The following is a 15,986-nucleotide window of genomic DNA, read 5'->3' on the forward strand; positions in this document are numbered from 1 at the left end:
TCTACAAGTTTGCCGCTCTCCAGGCACACCATTTACAACTCCACAGTCATAACCCCAAAGAGGTTATACTATAAAAGCTCGGTGTTCTTGCTAGGACTTCGTGATTTGAAATGCGTTCCCAACTGCACAAGAGGAATGCTATCACGTGCAGGTTTGAACGAGACAACAAACATAAAAAAACAAAGCCGTGTTTATAACCTAAAAGTAAAGAGCCAATAAGAGATGAAAACTAAGAAAAACACACACACAGCACTGCAGGTTGAAGGAAGGAGTTCACCAGAACTTGAGCGTCCCAGGTGAAGTGGAAATGCCTTGCAGGCAGGGTGGATGCGGGTAAATGAACTGCGATGCATTGCTGGCGTTGCATCGAAGGAAGTGGCGGAAAGGAGCCATGTGGTAATAGGAGCGGAGAGGACCATAGGAAGACACTAGTGGGCTCCCATCAGCAGCCCCAGGAACTTGGCAGCAGCAGGAGAAGTGTATCTAGGACCCGTCGACGGAGTCACGAAACGCCGTGGGCTTAATCCAGGCTATCCAAGGGAGCCTCTCGGCAGCACGGAACCTCAGTCCATCGGCTGCCACCTCCACGCTTGAAAGGGACGCAGGAGACTTGCGTCAGTGATCCAAGGGAGGTCCATGGCAGCACAGACCCTACGTCTGACAGCTGCCACCTCCACGCTTGAATGACCCGACCTCCACTGCGCCGTCTCCCTTCACACCTCAGTTTCCTCACTCATCAGCTCTCTGCTCCTTGTGCTTGCCACGCTCTTCGTCGTCGTCTCGTAATCACCATTTGCACGTGTACACGTGCAACGCTGGGCTGGCACGTGCAGCGCTCTGCTGTCGATGCACCACACTCAAAAATCCCCCGACAATTTGTTGTGCACCTCACAGGGACATGCAACTACACATCGGAAGCGTGTATGGAAAGTAAATGGATTGTGTTGCTTACGATTCGCTCTGTGCAGAAATGCACAAATAATTAATACCAGCTTCATTCACGGTTTCCTTGGCTTTAGTTCACGCCTGTGCTCCATTCAAGCGCGAGGTCTTTGGACCGGTAACCCAACAACGGGGGCACCCTCAGGGTGCCTCAGAGCCTCGGCGCTGTGGATGCTAGCTTGTACAGAGAGACGTTTTATCTTGTCTTAACAGTGTCCTTGTCTGGTGTGGCTTCTGGCAAGAGAACTGAGAAGTGTTGCCCTGCGGCTCGGCTCAGCTTAAACAAGACATGGGAAATAAAATGGCTAATTTGATCAGAATTTTTAATCCTAATTTTTGTAGTCCTCGGGTGTGCATCTGTCTCTTGACGAAATATTATAGTGAAATTTGCAGTACATAGAAAATTAGCTTTCTTTTTGGTATGATCATTGAAAATTGTCAGTGAATCGCACTTCTGATGGTCCTGGCCCTTTGCAAATTTCATGGCTTTCTGATGACTGAGCTGGACTGTCTTATGATCATGAAGAGGAGAGATGAGAACTTCAGTTGGTTCAGTTGGAGTCGTATTTACGGGAAATTTCTTGTCTTCCAGCACCACATCTCCTGGGTGTGTACGGTCTAGAAATCTCGAGTGGAGTGTCTTATGGGTGTCTGAAGCTCAACCCCAATAGGCATCCGATGCAAACGTAATTCTACCAATAGTTAAAGTTACAGCCAGAGTTTAAGGTGCAACTACCATTGTAGTGTGAAAATAAGCACACCTTTATTCCATTGTAGGCAGCTTTGCAGTTATAACCTCAGTACAGTCAATAATAAACTGGCAACCAGGGTAGTGACACTTAAAGGAAGAAGACATTGATCCTTGGACAGTTTTTGTGACGAGTTGGGAACAAATTTTATGCAAAGCAGCCAACATTTTGCTGACAACAAAATAAAGTCTTAACAGCTGCAGTGCCATTTCTCTCCATGTATTTGGTGAAATCACGCTCTGCAAATGATGTTCTGTTATTCGATGTGATACTACAGTGAGTGGTAGTCTGAACTGGCTGAAGAGCGTGTGCAGCGCGTCTATTGCGCTGGTTAGCATGGCACATTAGAGTAGACTGGCCGCGAGCCATTTGCTGTAGGTGTCTACCACGATTAACTTTTTTTTTTCCATCCAGGAAAATCAACGCCTAACTGGGACCACTTTTCCTCGATAGCTGGCCTGACTGGCTTCTGTGCTGGGGGCAGTGGTAGTGTTTGGACCTAGTTTTGGCATTCAGCAGCAATGCAGTGGACATTAAGGTCTATCCCTGGCCGCTAAAATTTGGACCGTGCTACCTTCACAGTAGAGACACCCTGGGGTGCTTCATAGAATATTGTCAGTAGCCTGCTACATGCCTCTTTGGGGACCACTACACAATGTCCCCATCTAGGAAGCCGTCCCAAAAAGATAACTCCTGCTGCTTTTTAAAAATGCTAGGGAGTCATATCCGTGTTTTCGACGCAACATGCAGTGGTTCCTCTTTAGCGATAAATGACTGGCCCCACTTGTTGATGGCAAAAACAAACTGCGTCATCTTCCACTGCACTTCATTTTCTGCAAGGATTGAGGTAAACGACATAGGGCATCTGCGTTGACCATAAATTTGCCTGATGTGCAAAGCAGCTTGTATTTGCAAGCTCCCAGTAGCAGAGCTCATCTGTGTATTCTCGCAACAGCCATCATGGGAGTCTGGCAAACCGGTCTTAGAAGGCCAAGCAGAGGGTGATGGTCCCTTACACCAGGGTGAATTCTCTGCCAAGAAGGTTGTCCTGGAAACGAGACACTTAAACGTGAGCTAGTGCTTCACGTTCGATCTGAGAATACTTCATTTCTACCAAAATTAAGGTAAAAGACCGAAATTCAGTTGGTCTGTTTTCTCTGTTTGTGCAATGGAACAGTACAGCTCTCACCCTGTGAGGTGAAGCATCGCATTCCAAAAGTAACTTGTGCTTCGGCTTGAAATACATTGGCACTGGTGGTGCACACAGCACCTTTTTTGCTTGCTGGAATGCTGTTTGTTGTTCTGCGCTCCGCATCCACCTCGCTTCTTTCGCCAGCAGCTTACAGTAGGATCTCAGTGATATGGACACGATTGATCCGAATTTCGCGATGATATGAGTTTGTAAAATTCACTGGCTGGAATGTATTGCACACAATGTGTGGAATTCCGGATGTTGCGAACTCTCTGCTGTGTCACTATGGGCGATACGAACATGCGAACCGCAACCACAACCTCGAGCACTAAGCACTACTCGTACATCACTAATGCGGCAATCGCTTATCATATGATACGTGCCGTGAGAGCGATGCACAGCCCATACTTCGGTGATGTTAACTTGCATGGCAGACAATGCTGGTGATAAATTGAAATCTCCACTCTGGAAGCACCTGCCTACAAAGAGATTGGAAGACAACAGAGTTGCACGAACACAATAAATATAATTGCTTTTTTTCAGCGCAAAACCAGGCAAATTGCAGTGTACTAGAAGCTAAAGCAAATTTAAGGCAAAGTATATATTGTGATCTTCCAAGTATTTCAGTAACTTAACCAAAAGACATCATCAATGCAATCGTGAAAGACCAGCAATGTTGTCTCTGCCATGTCTCTCTGGTTGCTTGTTTCCTGAAACAGATCACAACGGCACAAATTAGAAGTCATCTCTTTTAGCTCTGCTAACACTTTCCAAGCCCCCAGCAAATTTTTTCAGAACATGTCTGCATCAAATTGCACCCTAACAGCAACTTTCTGAAATGCCAGTAATGTGCAACCGTGGACCTGAGAAAAAAAACATGCATAGGTGAGGAATGTGAGAACGCAATGAAACCCTTGTTGATCCGCGGGTGCATGCACTATTCTTAACAAGCACCCTGCGTTTGTAATACACTGTGTCTAAAGGTGCCTCCATTCTTATTGAGCTTTTTGTGAGCTGCACACCTCAGGTGCTTGGTTAGAGCCTCCCTAACTGGCACCTTTTGAGACGCTGTCTAGCAGTCAGGTTCTGCCAAGAGAAAAAAAATAGCCTGCCTCAGCCAGGTGCAGCAAAACCAATGTGCTGCAGTTGTTTCTGTACTCAGGACACTGCTGAAAGGAAAATATACTTACCTGCAAGATATATGGCCAGTATGGAGGTGCCTCTTGTGCTCTAACACACGCACTATCCGACTCATGCCACTAAGCTACTGCTGCAAGGAAAATGTACATAGCTGCAGCATATATGGCCAGCTTCGAGATCTCTCTCGTTCTCTAGTACAGCACACCATCGAACTGGTAACGCATAGCTGCATACCTCATAGATTACATGCGCAGATGACGTCGATTGGATGTGCTGACCAGAAGAAAGTGCCATACGGTCCATTCCATCTTTCATAAGTAGTTGTGCCCTGGAGATGATTACCGCAGTAGCCTCAACATTGCGATTGTGGATTTGCTCTTTTATCCTCTCTTTCTGAGGCTCAGTTGGCTTTAAAAAACCTGAACCCAAGCTGGACAGCCTAGGCTTCTTAGTAGAATGAAACTTGGTGTTCGATTTTCTTGTTTACTGGCTTCCTTGATGTATAGGGCACTTCTTTTTCCTTAGTGCTTTCATAAGTCTTTAATACCGGCTCCAAAATCTTGCTGGCCTTGTTGTGCACTTCTTGAGGAATTTCTTTCTCTGTGACATAATCTTTGAGCACGTCCGTCTTGGCCATGTCCAAGTTTGTCATGCCTGTGGATGCTTCTGCTATTTGAACTCTTTCCACGTCGTGAAAAGCAGCGCTTGTCTTTGAATTTGATGGCACTGCTTGAGTAGTTTCCAAGATTTTCGGATTTCTTCTTTCAGATGTGCTTGTTATGACCACTAAGCGACTGTGTTTGCAGACTGTCAGGCACATTCGGCGCTCTTGGCAAGTGCATGAATAGCTGTGCACACACCATGCACTCACTGCACTTCAGAAGGCAGTAGGCACCACATGTCACTTTTAAAACCCTGTAAGCAAGGCTTTATTGTGGACTGGGATTGCACAGTCCATGTTCTATATTCAGTCTTTTTGGTAGACGCAGTAATTGCCATGGCAAATCTGGTCATTCTCGGGCTCATCTTGCTGGTTCTGTTTCCTTTCACAATCAAAGCAGTATATGCCATGTCCATCACTGCAAAGTTGAGCCTGTAAACGCAATGATTCTTATTGCCTTCTAGGAAACTATGCTTTAAACTCCTCTGCATCCTTTCAGGGTGCATGTTTTTGTTGACGCTGAGCGGAGTTAGAAAATTGTAGACCCACATCTCCAGGTGGTGAGCATAGTTTCCTCTTAAGTAGTGAATAAACTTCTGAAGCCTGTAGTCTTTGTTGGCCAGAAATGACTCGAGAAGCTTAGCCACCTCACTCATCTTGGGGCACTCTAGCAGCACACAAACAGCATGGTAAACATCTGCTGCGAGGTTTCTTTCTTCTATATTCTCAGTAATCTTTCACTTCCAGTTTTTATCTACATGCCATATGCAGAGCAGTCGATGTTGAGGTGAGACCCTGGCTCTTGACCAGGCCTTGAAGTGTTCAGATGCATCATTTGTAATGAAAGTTCTAGTTGACAGGGCTCCTGTGGAGGACTTCATGGATTCAAAGAATGCTCCCAACATTTTCTCAATCATTGTGCTGCAGATGAAGTAAGCCATATACAGTGCTGGTCCATTCTCATCCAGCACCTTCCGGGAAGAGTCACCAATCCAAATTGTGCTACCCTGTTGTTCCCTGTCTGGAATCAACAGAGACTATTCCTGTACCCAAAACCTTCAGCGCCTTTCCCAGCGGCTCTGCCATTAGTGCAAAAGCAGTCTTTAGTATGAAGGTGCTCATTGGGTCAATAACCCCCTGCTGTATCTACAAGCAAACATGTTGCCCCTTGTTTCTCATGCCTTGCACGCATATGTTTACACTTGCAGCATAATTTTCATGACATCTTTGAGGAACTGTGAGGTTAAATTGCTGCTTTATGTGCAAGTCCATGCGACTTGTCAAATGCAAAGCGGTTAGCTTGCTTGTCATAGATGCCCTTATTTTCTTCAATATATAATTCATGAGCACTCCTTTTGAAAGGTCTTTCACAATGCTTGCCCTTTCCCGGTCACTCGTACTCATGTGTGCAATGTCTGCATCGTGCCCATAATGCAACCTTTGGTGCAAGACCTTGACAGTACCCTGTTCTCTTGTAGCGATGTAAGGCATGTCTTACCACTCCGGTAGCTTCCCTGACTTTTTATTGCACGAGTATTGTTGCTTTGACCTGGTCGTGCCACTCATGACCTGTTACAAGTGTAATAGATCCTTGTTCTTCTGTTGGTCGGCATTTTTGCTCCTGCAGATATCATGAACTTGCACACCTGGCTCTCTTCTGTCTTTTCCATTCATGGAACTGTTTAAATTGTAAAAAATATTCTATAGAAAATATTGTTTAGAAAGGTGTTAAAATTGAACGCACTCAATATCAGTGACAAATGAACAGTGCTTCTCGTCAAGCATGGCTATTTGAAAAGCATTGCGTATTATGTGTACCATAATTTCCAATATAGCACATGCCTAAAAGTTGCAACTTTGCGCCTTGCAAAATATACAGCGTATTTTTTTCAATATTGTTCAGTATATCTTCAAATACCCAATGCAACTCTGTCATGAAGGTCTGTGATACTAGTGCTATGCTTTGTGGGGGTTCTTACTAAGCCGTCGAGCCTCCTTTGAGGTCTAGGCCGTGAACTCCGAGCTCCCGGTATCGCACACCACGCGCGGCCGTTCTCACGGCGGCGCAGCAGAAATGCGAAATAAACACAGCACGGAACAGGACGCTTTGCCCGGGGCCAAACGTTTATTGGGTTCTCCCAAGTCGCTGGCTGCTTAAATCTTGATCTGCGACCCTTGCCGTCTGGCTTGGTCGTGCGGCTGACGGGGCAAGATGGCGACAACAAAGAGGGAAGAAGCGAGGTAATTACCTGACGTCCTCTCGCTGAAGTCTCCCTCCGGCCACGACCGGTACCCGCCGATCTCGGCGCACTTCCCCGTTGTCATATTCGGCCAATCAGCGACCGCTCCGGCGGCGCCTGGCGGTGCGCGCTTGCGACCGGTTTTTTGAGGAAGGAGGCGGCGCAGCGCTCTCGAGCAGACCATCTGGCTACTCGCCCGTGGGGAAGGAGGAAAGCTTCCGCTTTCCTGCTTCTCCACGGCGCGCCCCGCCGGCCCGAGAAGGGTACGGCACTCCGAAACTCCCACACTCCTCCTCCCTAAAGACCGAACGTCCCCCGAGTTCAGCGGACGGTAGACTGCAATGATCTCATTAAAGCCTTTACCTTTATTGGCCGCTTACAATTTCCAAGTCCCCCAGCAGATCGAAATCCATAACAAGGTCTCCGATGTTGTCGTCTGCTGGGGTTGGCGTCGCAGCAGGAGGCGCGGTCCCTGGCCCGGGTGGTGCGACCAGGGCTCGGGACTCCGGGGCGACCTCCATCCGAAGCACCCTGGCCGCGAACACAGGGTCCCGCGCCATCCGGGCCCGCACCACCTCGGCGTCCAGGCTGCTCCCCTCCAGCCGCTGCCGGTGGTAGCTGGAGGCGACGTGTGTGCGCCGGCTGACGATCAAGACGCCGCACTCCGGGCAGTAGGCGGCCGTCGGCTCCGGTGGCATCACGGCTTCCGGGTGCGCCGCCAGGTGGTCTGTGATGGTGTTGCCCCGGAAAATGGAAGGCACCCGCTCTCGCGCCAGGCCCGCCTCCACCTGCAGCTGTCGGTCCCACGGCGCCACGCTCACGTATGAGCGCGGTGGCGCATCGCCGGCCTGATGCGCCCAGGTGGCGATGGACCGACACCGGGGTCCGGCTGTCCCGGCCGAAGCGGGTCCTCGGCGCCCGGCTGCCCGATCTGGGTGGCGAGGTGCGGGCGCGGCCCCCGAAAGCTGGTGATAGGGGTCAGGTGCTTGCGGGCCGCCGGCGTGGTACTCCGCTGCACCCCGGCCTCCGTGCTGCCGCGGTCGCGGCCGTGGCCCTGCTTGTGGCCGCTGCGCCGCTTGGTGTCTCATCGCCCCTCGTCCGACGCGGTCTCCGTGCTGCCGCGGTCGCGGCAGGGGTCCTGCGTGGGGCCGCGGCGCCGGCTGGTCCCGAGTTCTTCGTGCCGATGGCCGGCGAGCCCGTTGCCGCTGGTGGTCAGCTGGACGCTCAGGCCCGGAAGCTCGCCCCACCGACACTTGACGGGTTGCCTCCATGGTGGTGCGTTCGAAGTGAGCGCCGCGGTCACTGGGGGCTGACGACCGTCCTCCCGCAGTGTCCTCTGGGAAACACATTTGAGCTCCCCATTGGCTCTTTCCTTCGGGTCGAATATGTCGCAGCTTGCCATTTGGAAAAGTCACGGTTCGACTGAGGAGCAGGGGTTGGCGGGGGTCATCGCGTGGTCCCCTTCTGGGAATTGTGAAGTCCATTGACCTCTTTGCGGCCTCGTCCACCCCTTTTCGCCGGTGGGTGCAATCTTCCGGGGTCCCTCCGTCTCGGGCACCCTTCGCCCCGTTGTCCCCTTAGCAGCGCTTTCGCTTGCTGCGGGTATTGTAGGGGTGCGTCGGGGTCAGCGACCTTTCCCCGCGATTTCGCGTGGCCGGAACCTCTCTCTCCACGGTGGCTTCCCTTTGGAAGTACCTTTTTAGCTCCCCTACATGGATGGGCCCGCTGAGTCGAGCCGAGTTCGGACCCCTCAGCTTGTAGTTAAGTGGGGACAGCTTCTCAGCAACGATGAATGGGCCCACCCATTTGGGCGCGAGGCCTGCCGCAAATCCCGTGCTCGCATCGCTGAGCGCGTGGTTGCGTTTGAGAGCCAAATCTCCCACTTGGAATTCCAAGTCCCGATGCGTTCGATCATAGGCCGCCTTCTGGCTCGCCCTGGCTCTCGCGCGATTGCGGCTGGCCTCCTTCACTGCGTTTTCTATGCGTTTTCGCACACGCCGCGCGTAGTCGGCAGCTGCCGTCTGGGCCGGAGCAGCATCCCTCCTTTTGGCAAGGACAATGTTTGTTGGCGTCTGTAACTCCCTCCCGAACATCAGGAAAGCCGGCGTGAAGCCCGTAGAGCGGTTTTCGCTCGTTCGCAGTGCGAAGGTGATGGCGTCGAGGTGCTCGTCCCAGTCGCTGTGCGTCCGGGCGTATGCCCCGAGCAAAGGTTTCACATCGCGATTGCGACGCTCTGTCACATTGGACTGTGGATGATAGCACGTCGTTTTCTGCTGCCGTACTCCCATTGCTGCGCACGTTTCACGAAAAACCTTTGACGTGAAGTACGATGCATTGTCAGTGATCAACCGGTCGGGGAACCCAAAACGGCAGAATAATCCCGAGATTCTCGCCAGGATCTCCTTCGTAGTGGCTTTTCGCAGCGGATAGAGTTCAGCGATCCCGCTGAAGTGGCAAGTGACCACCAGCACAAATCTGTGCCCTCTTTTGCTGCGCGGCAGCGGTCCGATCAGGTCGCACGCCACGATTTCCCATGGCTTTGTGCTCACGATCGGCTGAAGCAAGCCGGGCGGCCTTCCCCCTCTTGGCTTTCTCTCTTGACAGACATGGCAGGTTTGTACGTATTTACGTACTTCAACCTTCATTCCAGGCCAGGTAGCAAACCGACAGAGTTTCTTCCATGTCTTTGGCGCGCTCCCATGGCCGTCCGCATCGTGGTAATGCTGCATCACAGCGTGCCTGAGCTGGTGCGGGATGACGGCTTTGAAGCACTCGTTTGAGTCCTCTTTGCTTGGCACGTATTTCAGCAAAGCTCCGTCAGCATCAAGCAGGAAACTCTCCAGCTCACTCGCAGCACTGCAAGCTGCACTAGAGCTCGCGCCTACCGCATTTGCTGCGGTTCCCCGGCGCCCTTTGATTAGATTCGTCGGGCGGTTCGTCTCTTCACTAAGACCGGCGACCAGCCTCCGACAGTACGAGTCTTCCTGCTGAGCCTTGATAAGCTCTTCTCTGCTGAATGCCCGCTCGATGGGGACCTGCACACCAACGAGATGCGCGTGCAATCGAGCGAGATCTTTATCCCCTCGGCTCCGCTCTCCCGACGCGTGGGGAAGTTGCTGCGGCGGCTTCTCCTCTCCACCGCCTGGGGAGAGGTCATTCACCGGCGCGCGCGACAGCGCGTCAGCAACCACGTTTGTGGCCCCTTTTCGGTACCGCACTTCGTAATCTTTGAGCACGTCCGTCTTGGCCACGACCAATTCCAAGTTCGTCATGCCTGTGGATGATTCTGCTGTTTGAGCACTTTCCACGACGTGAAAAGCCACGCTTGTCTTTGAATTTGATAACACTGCTTGAGTAGTTTCCAAGATTTTCTGATTTCTTCTTTCAGATGTGCTTGTTATGACCACTGAGTGACTGTGTTTGCAGATTGTCAGGCACATTCGGCGCTCTTGGCGAGTGCATGAATAGCTGTTCCACACACCATGCAATCACTGCACTTCAGAAGGCAGTTGGCACCACCTGTCACTTTTTAAACCCTGTAAGCAAGGCTTTATTGTGGACTGGGATTGCACAGTCCATGTTCCATATTCAGTCTTTTTGGTAGACGCAGTAATTGCCATGGAAAATGTGGTCATTCTCGGGTTCATCTTGCTGGTTCTGTTTCCTTTCACAAAGAGGTGTATGCCATGTCTATCACTGCAAAGTTGAGCCTACAAACAATGATTCTTCTTACCTTCCAGAAAACTATGCTTTTAACTCCTCTGCATCCTTTCAGGATGCATGTTTGTGTTGACGCTGAGCCGAGCTAGAAAACTAGACTCACATCTCCAGGTGATGAGCATAGTTTCCTCTTAATTAACGAATAAACTCCTGAAGCCTGTAGTCTTTGTTGGCCAGAAATGACTCGAGAAGCTTAGCCACCTCACCCTTCTTGGGGCACTCTAGCAGCACACAAACAGCATGGTAAACATCTGCTGCGAGCTCTTTTTCTTCTATCTTCTCAGTAATCTTTCGCTTCCAGTTTTTATCCACATGCTTTGTGCAGAGCAGTCGATGTTGAGGTGGGACCCTGACTCTTGACCAGGCCTCAAAGTGTTCAGATGCATCATCTGTCATGAAAGTTCTAGTGTACAGGGCTCCTGTGGAGGACTTCATGGATTCAAAGAATGCTCCCAACATTTTCTCAATCATTGTGCTGCAGATGAAGTAAGCCATATACAGTGCTGGTCCATTCTCATCCAGCACCTTCCGGGAAGAGTCACCAATCCAAATTGTGCTACCCTGTTGTTCCCTGTCTGGAATCAACACAGACTGTTCCTGTACCCAAAACCTTCAGCGCCTTTCCCAGCGGCTCTGCCATTAGTGCAAAAGCAGTCTTTAGTATGAAGGTGCTCATTGGGTCAATAACCCCCTGCTGTATCTAAAAGCAAACATGTTGCCCCTTGTTTCTCATGCCTTGCACGCATATGTTTACAATTGCAGCATAATTTTCATGACATCTTTGAGGAACTGTGAGGTTATGTTGCTGCTTTATGTGCTAGTCCATGCGACTTGTCAAATGCAAAGCGGTTAGCTTGCTTGTCATAGATGCCCTTATTTTCTTCAATATTGAATTCATGAGCACTCCTTTTGAAAGGTCTTTCACAATGCTTGCCCTTTCCCGGTCACTCGTACTCATGTGTGCAATGTCTGCATCGTGCCCATATTGCAACCTTTGGTGCAAGACCTTGACAGTACCCTCTTCTCTTGTAGCGATGTAAGGCATGTCTTACCATTCCGGCAGCTTTCCTGACTTTTCATCGCACGAGTATTGTTGCTTCGACCTGGTCGTGCCACTCATGACCTGTTACAAGTGTAATAGATCCTTGTTCTTCTGTTGGTCAGCATTTTTGCTCCTGCAGATATCATGAACTTGCACACCTGGCTCTCTTCTGTCTTTTCCATTCATGGAACTGTTTAAATTGTAAGAAATATTCTATAGAAAATATTGTTTAGAAAGGTGTTAAAATTGAAGGCACTCAATATCAGTGACAAATGAACAGTGCTTCTCGTCAAGCATGCCTATTTGAAAAGCATTGCGTATTATGTGTACCATAATTTCCAGTATACCACATGCTTAAAAGTTGCAACTTTGCACCTTGCAAAATATACAGCGTATTTTTTTCAATATTGTTCAGCATATCTTCAAATCCCCAATGCAACTCTATCATGAAGGTCTGTGATACTAGCGCTATGCTTCCGTTGCCATCACCCGGCTGAATACTTGTATGCGTGTTTTGCTAGGAGGCGTTGGTTGCTATCTTGGTAACACCCACTTTCAAGCAAAAGTGTGCGTTTGGGTGGTGAAATCCTGGGATCTGATCCCTTCGTGTTATTGTCATTGGCTTCTGTACATGTGCGTCCAATGAAGAAAGTAACAACGAAGATATTGAAGGCCAAGATGATTCTTCTTCTGACATAGAAACAGATTTTTTTTTAGTTCAACAGTCCAGAACATATATATATATATATGATCAGCGTTTTTGATGGGCAGATTGTACGCTTGGCCTACTGTATATTCTGCGTGGAATATATCCACCAGGTGCAGATTCTGTGTCACGGGTCCCCGGAGAACACTCTGACCGAAAGAATGGACTTGGCGACATGTGTACCCACACAGATGCGCATTTATTATACCATATGTGACCCAAACACTAGCACACAAAAGTAACAAAACGTAGACTACTAATACACACTACCCAGGAACGCCCAGTCCACTAGCGTTTGGTGTTTGTGCTCGCGGTTCGGTGCTGGTGAAGCGCTGCATTGGTCCAGTCAGTGGCATCCAGGTAACCGGCGTTGAGCAAAGCAAAAATAAAAACCACAGGGACAATCGCCAGAAGAAAGTGCCATACGGTCCATTCCATCTTTCAGAAGTAGTTGCGCCCTGGAGATGTGATTACTGCAGTAGCCTTAACGCTGCAATTGAGGATTTGCTCTTTTATGCTCTCTTACTGAAGCTTAGATGGCTTTGAGAACCTGAACTTAAGCTGGAGAGCCTAGGCTTCTTAGTCGAATGAAACGTAACTTGCTGTTCGATTTTGTTCTTTGCTGGCTTCCTTGATGTGTAGGGCATTTCTTTTTCCTTTGTACCTTCATAAATCTTCAATACAGGCTCCAATACCTTGCTGGCCTTGTTGTGCACTTGAGGAATTTTTTTCTCTGTGACATAATCTTTGAGCACGTCCATCTTGGCCAAGACCAATTCCAAGTTCGTCATGCCTGTGGATGCTTCTGCTGTTTGAACACTTTCCACGACGTGAAAAGCCACGCTTGTCTTTGAATTTGATGACACTGCTTGAGTAGTTTCCAAGATTTTCTGATTTCTTCTTTCAGATGTGCTTGTTATGACCACTAAGTGACTGTGTTTGCAGATTGTCAGGCACATTCGGCGCTCTTGGCGAGTGCATGAATAGCTGTTCCACACACCATGCAATCACTGCACTTCAGAAGGCAGTTGGCTCCACCTGTCACTTTTTAAACCCCTTAAGCAAGGCTTTATTGTGGACTGGGATTGCACAGTCCATGTTCCATATTCAGTCTTTTTGGTAGACGCAGTAATTGCCATGGAAAATCTGGTCATTCTCGGGTTCATCTTGCTGGTTCTGTTTCCTTTCACAAAGAGGTGTATGCCATGTCTATCACTGCAAAGTTGAGCCTACAAACAATGATTCTTCTTACCTTCCAGAAAACTACGCTTTTAACTCCTCTGCATCCTTTCAGGATGCATGTTTGTGTTGACGCTGAGCCGAGCTAGAAAACTAGACTCACATCTCCAGGTGATGAGCATAGTTTCCTCTTAAGTAACGAATAAACTCCTGAAGCCTGTAGTCTTTGTTGGCCAGAAATGACTCGAGAAGCTTAGCCACCTCACTCTTCTTGGGGCACTCTAGCAGCACACAAACAGCATGGTAAGCATCTGCTGCGAGCTCTTTTTCTTCTATCTTCTCAGTAATCTTTCGCTTCCAGTTTTTATCCACATGCTTTGTGCAGAGCAGTCGATGTTGAGGTGGGACCCTGACTGTTGACCAGGCCTCAAAGTGTTCAGATGCATCATCTGTCATGAAAGTTCTAGTGTGCAGGGCTCCTGTGGAGGACTTCATGGATTCAAAGAATGCTCCCAACATTTTCTCATTCATTGTGCTGCAGATGAAGTAAGCCATATACAGTGCTGGTCCATTCTCATCCAGCACCTTCCGGGAAGAGTCACCAATCCAAATTGAGCTACCCTGTTGTTCCCTGTCTGGAATCAACACAGACTGTTCCTGTACCCAAAACCTTCAGCGCCTTTCCCAGCGGCTCTGCCATTAGTGCAAAAGCAGTCTTTAGTATGAAGGTGCTCATTGGGTCAATAACCCCCTGCTGTATCTACAAGCAACCATGTTGCCCCTTATTTCTCATGCCTTGCACGCATATGTTTACACTTGCAGCAGAATTTTCATGACATCTTTGAGGAACTGTGAGGTTATATTGCTGCTTTATGTGCTAGTCCATGCGACTTGTCAAATTCAAAGCGGTTAGCTTGCTTGTCATAGATGCCCTTATTTTCTTCAATATTGAATTCATGAGCACTCCTTTTCAAAGGTCTTTCACAATGCTTGCCCTTTCCCGGTCACTCGTACTCATGTGTGCAATGTCTGCATCGTGCCCATATTGCAACGTTTGGTGCAAGACCTTGACAGTACCCTCTTGTAGCGATGTAAGGCATGTCTTACTACTCCGGCAGCTTCCCTGACTTTTCATCGCACGAGTATTGTTGCTTCGACCTGGTCGTGCCACTCATGACCTGTTACAAGTGTAATAGATCCTTGTTCTTCTGTTGGTCGGCATTTTTGCTCCTGCAGATATCATGAACTTGCACACCTGGCTCTCTTCTGTCTTTTCCATTCATGGAACTGTTTAAATTGTAAAAAATATTCTATAGAAAATATTGTTTAGAAAGGTGTTAAAATTGAAGGCACTCAATATCAGTGACAAATGAACAGTGCTTCTCGTCAAGCATGCCTATTTGAAAAGCATTGCGTATTATGTGTACCATAATTTCCAGTATAGCACATGCTTAAAAGTTGCAACTTTGCACCGTGCAAAATATACAGCGTATTTTTTTCAATATTGTTCAGCATATCTTCAAATCCCCAATGCAACTCTATCATGAAGGTCTGTGATACTAGCGCTATGCTTCCGTTGCCATCACCCGGCTGAATACTTGTATGCGTGTTTTGCTAGGAGGCGTTGGTTGCTATCTTGGTAACACCCACTTTCAAGCAAAAGTGTGCATTTGGGTGGTGAAATCCTGGGATCTGATCCCTTCGTGTTATTGTCATTTGCTTCTGTACATGTGCGTCCAATGAAGAAAGTAACAACGAAGATATTGAAGGCAAAGATGATTCTTCTTCTGACATAGAAACAGATTTTTTTTAGTTCAACAGTCCAGAACATATATATATATATATATATATATATATATATATATATATATATATATATATATATATATATATATATATATATATATATATATATGATCAGCATTTTTTATGGGCAGATTGTATGCTTGGCCAACTGTATAATCTGCGTGGGATATATCCACCGGGTGCAGATTCTGTGTCACGGGTCCCCGGAGAACACTCTGACCGAAAGAATGGACTTGGCGACATGTGTACCCACACAGGTGCACATTTATTATACCCTATGTGACACAAACACTAGCACATAAAAGTAACAAAACGTAGACTACTAATACACACTACCCAGGAACGCCCAGTCCACTAGCGTTTGGTGTTCGTGCTCGCGGTTCGCTGCTTGTGAAGCGCTGCATTGGTCCAGTCAGTGGCATCCAGGTAACCGGCTTTGAGCAAAGCAAAAATAAAAACCACGGGGACAGGCACCAGAAAAAGTGCCATATGGTCCATTTCATCTTTCAGAAGTAGTTGCGCTCTGGAGAAGTGATTACTGCAGTAGCCTTAACACTGGAATTGAGGATTTACTCTTTTATGCTCCCTTTCTGTAGCTTAGATGACTTT

At 48.3% G+C, this 15,986-nt stretch overlaps 1 protein-coding gene across 1 annotated transcript in view; it reads left to right on the plus strand.

Annotated features, from left to right (window-relative positions):
• The window catches only part of LOC144102536 (uncharacterized), a 94,116-nt gene that overhangs the window by 34,856 nt on the left and 43,274 nt on the right, over positions 1–15,986 (plus strand). The window lies entirely within an intron of this gene.

Source organism: Amblyomma americanum, chromosome 8 (genome assembly GCF_052857255.1).
Source record: "Amblyomma americanum isolate KBUSLIRL-KWMA chromosome 8, ASM5285725v1, whole genome shotgun sequence".
Lineage (NCBI taxonomy): Eukaryota > Metazoa > Arthropoda > Arachnida > Ixodida > Ixodidae > Amblyomma > Amblyomma americanum.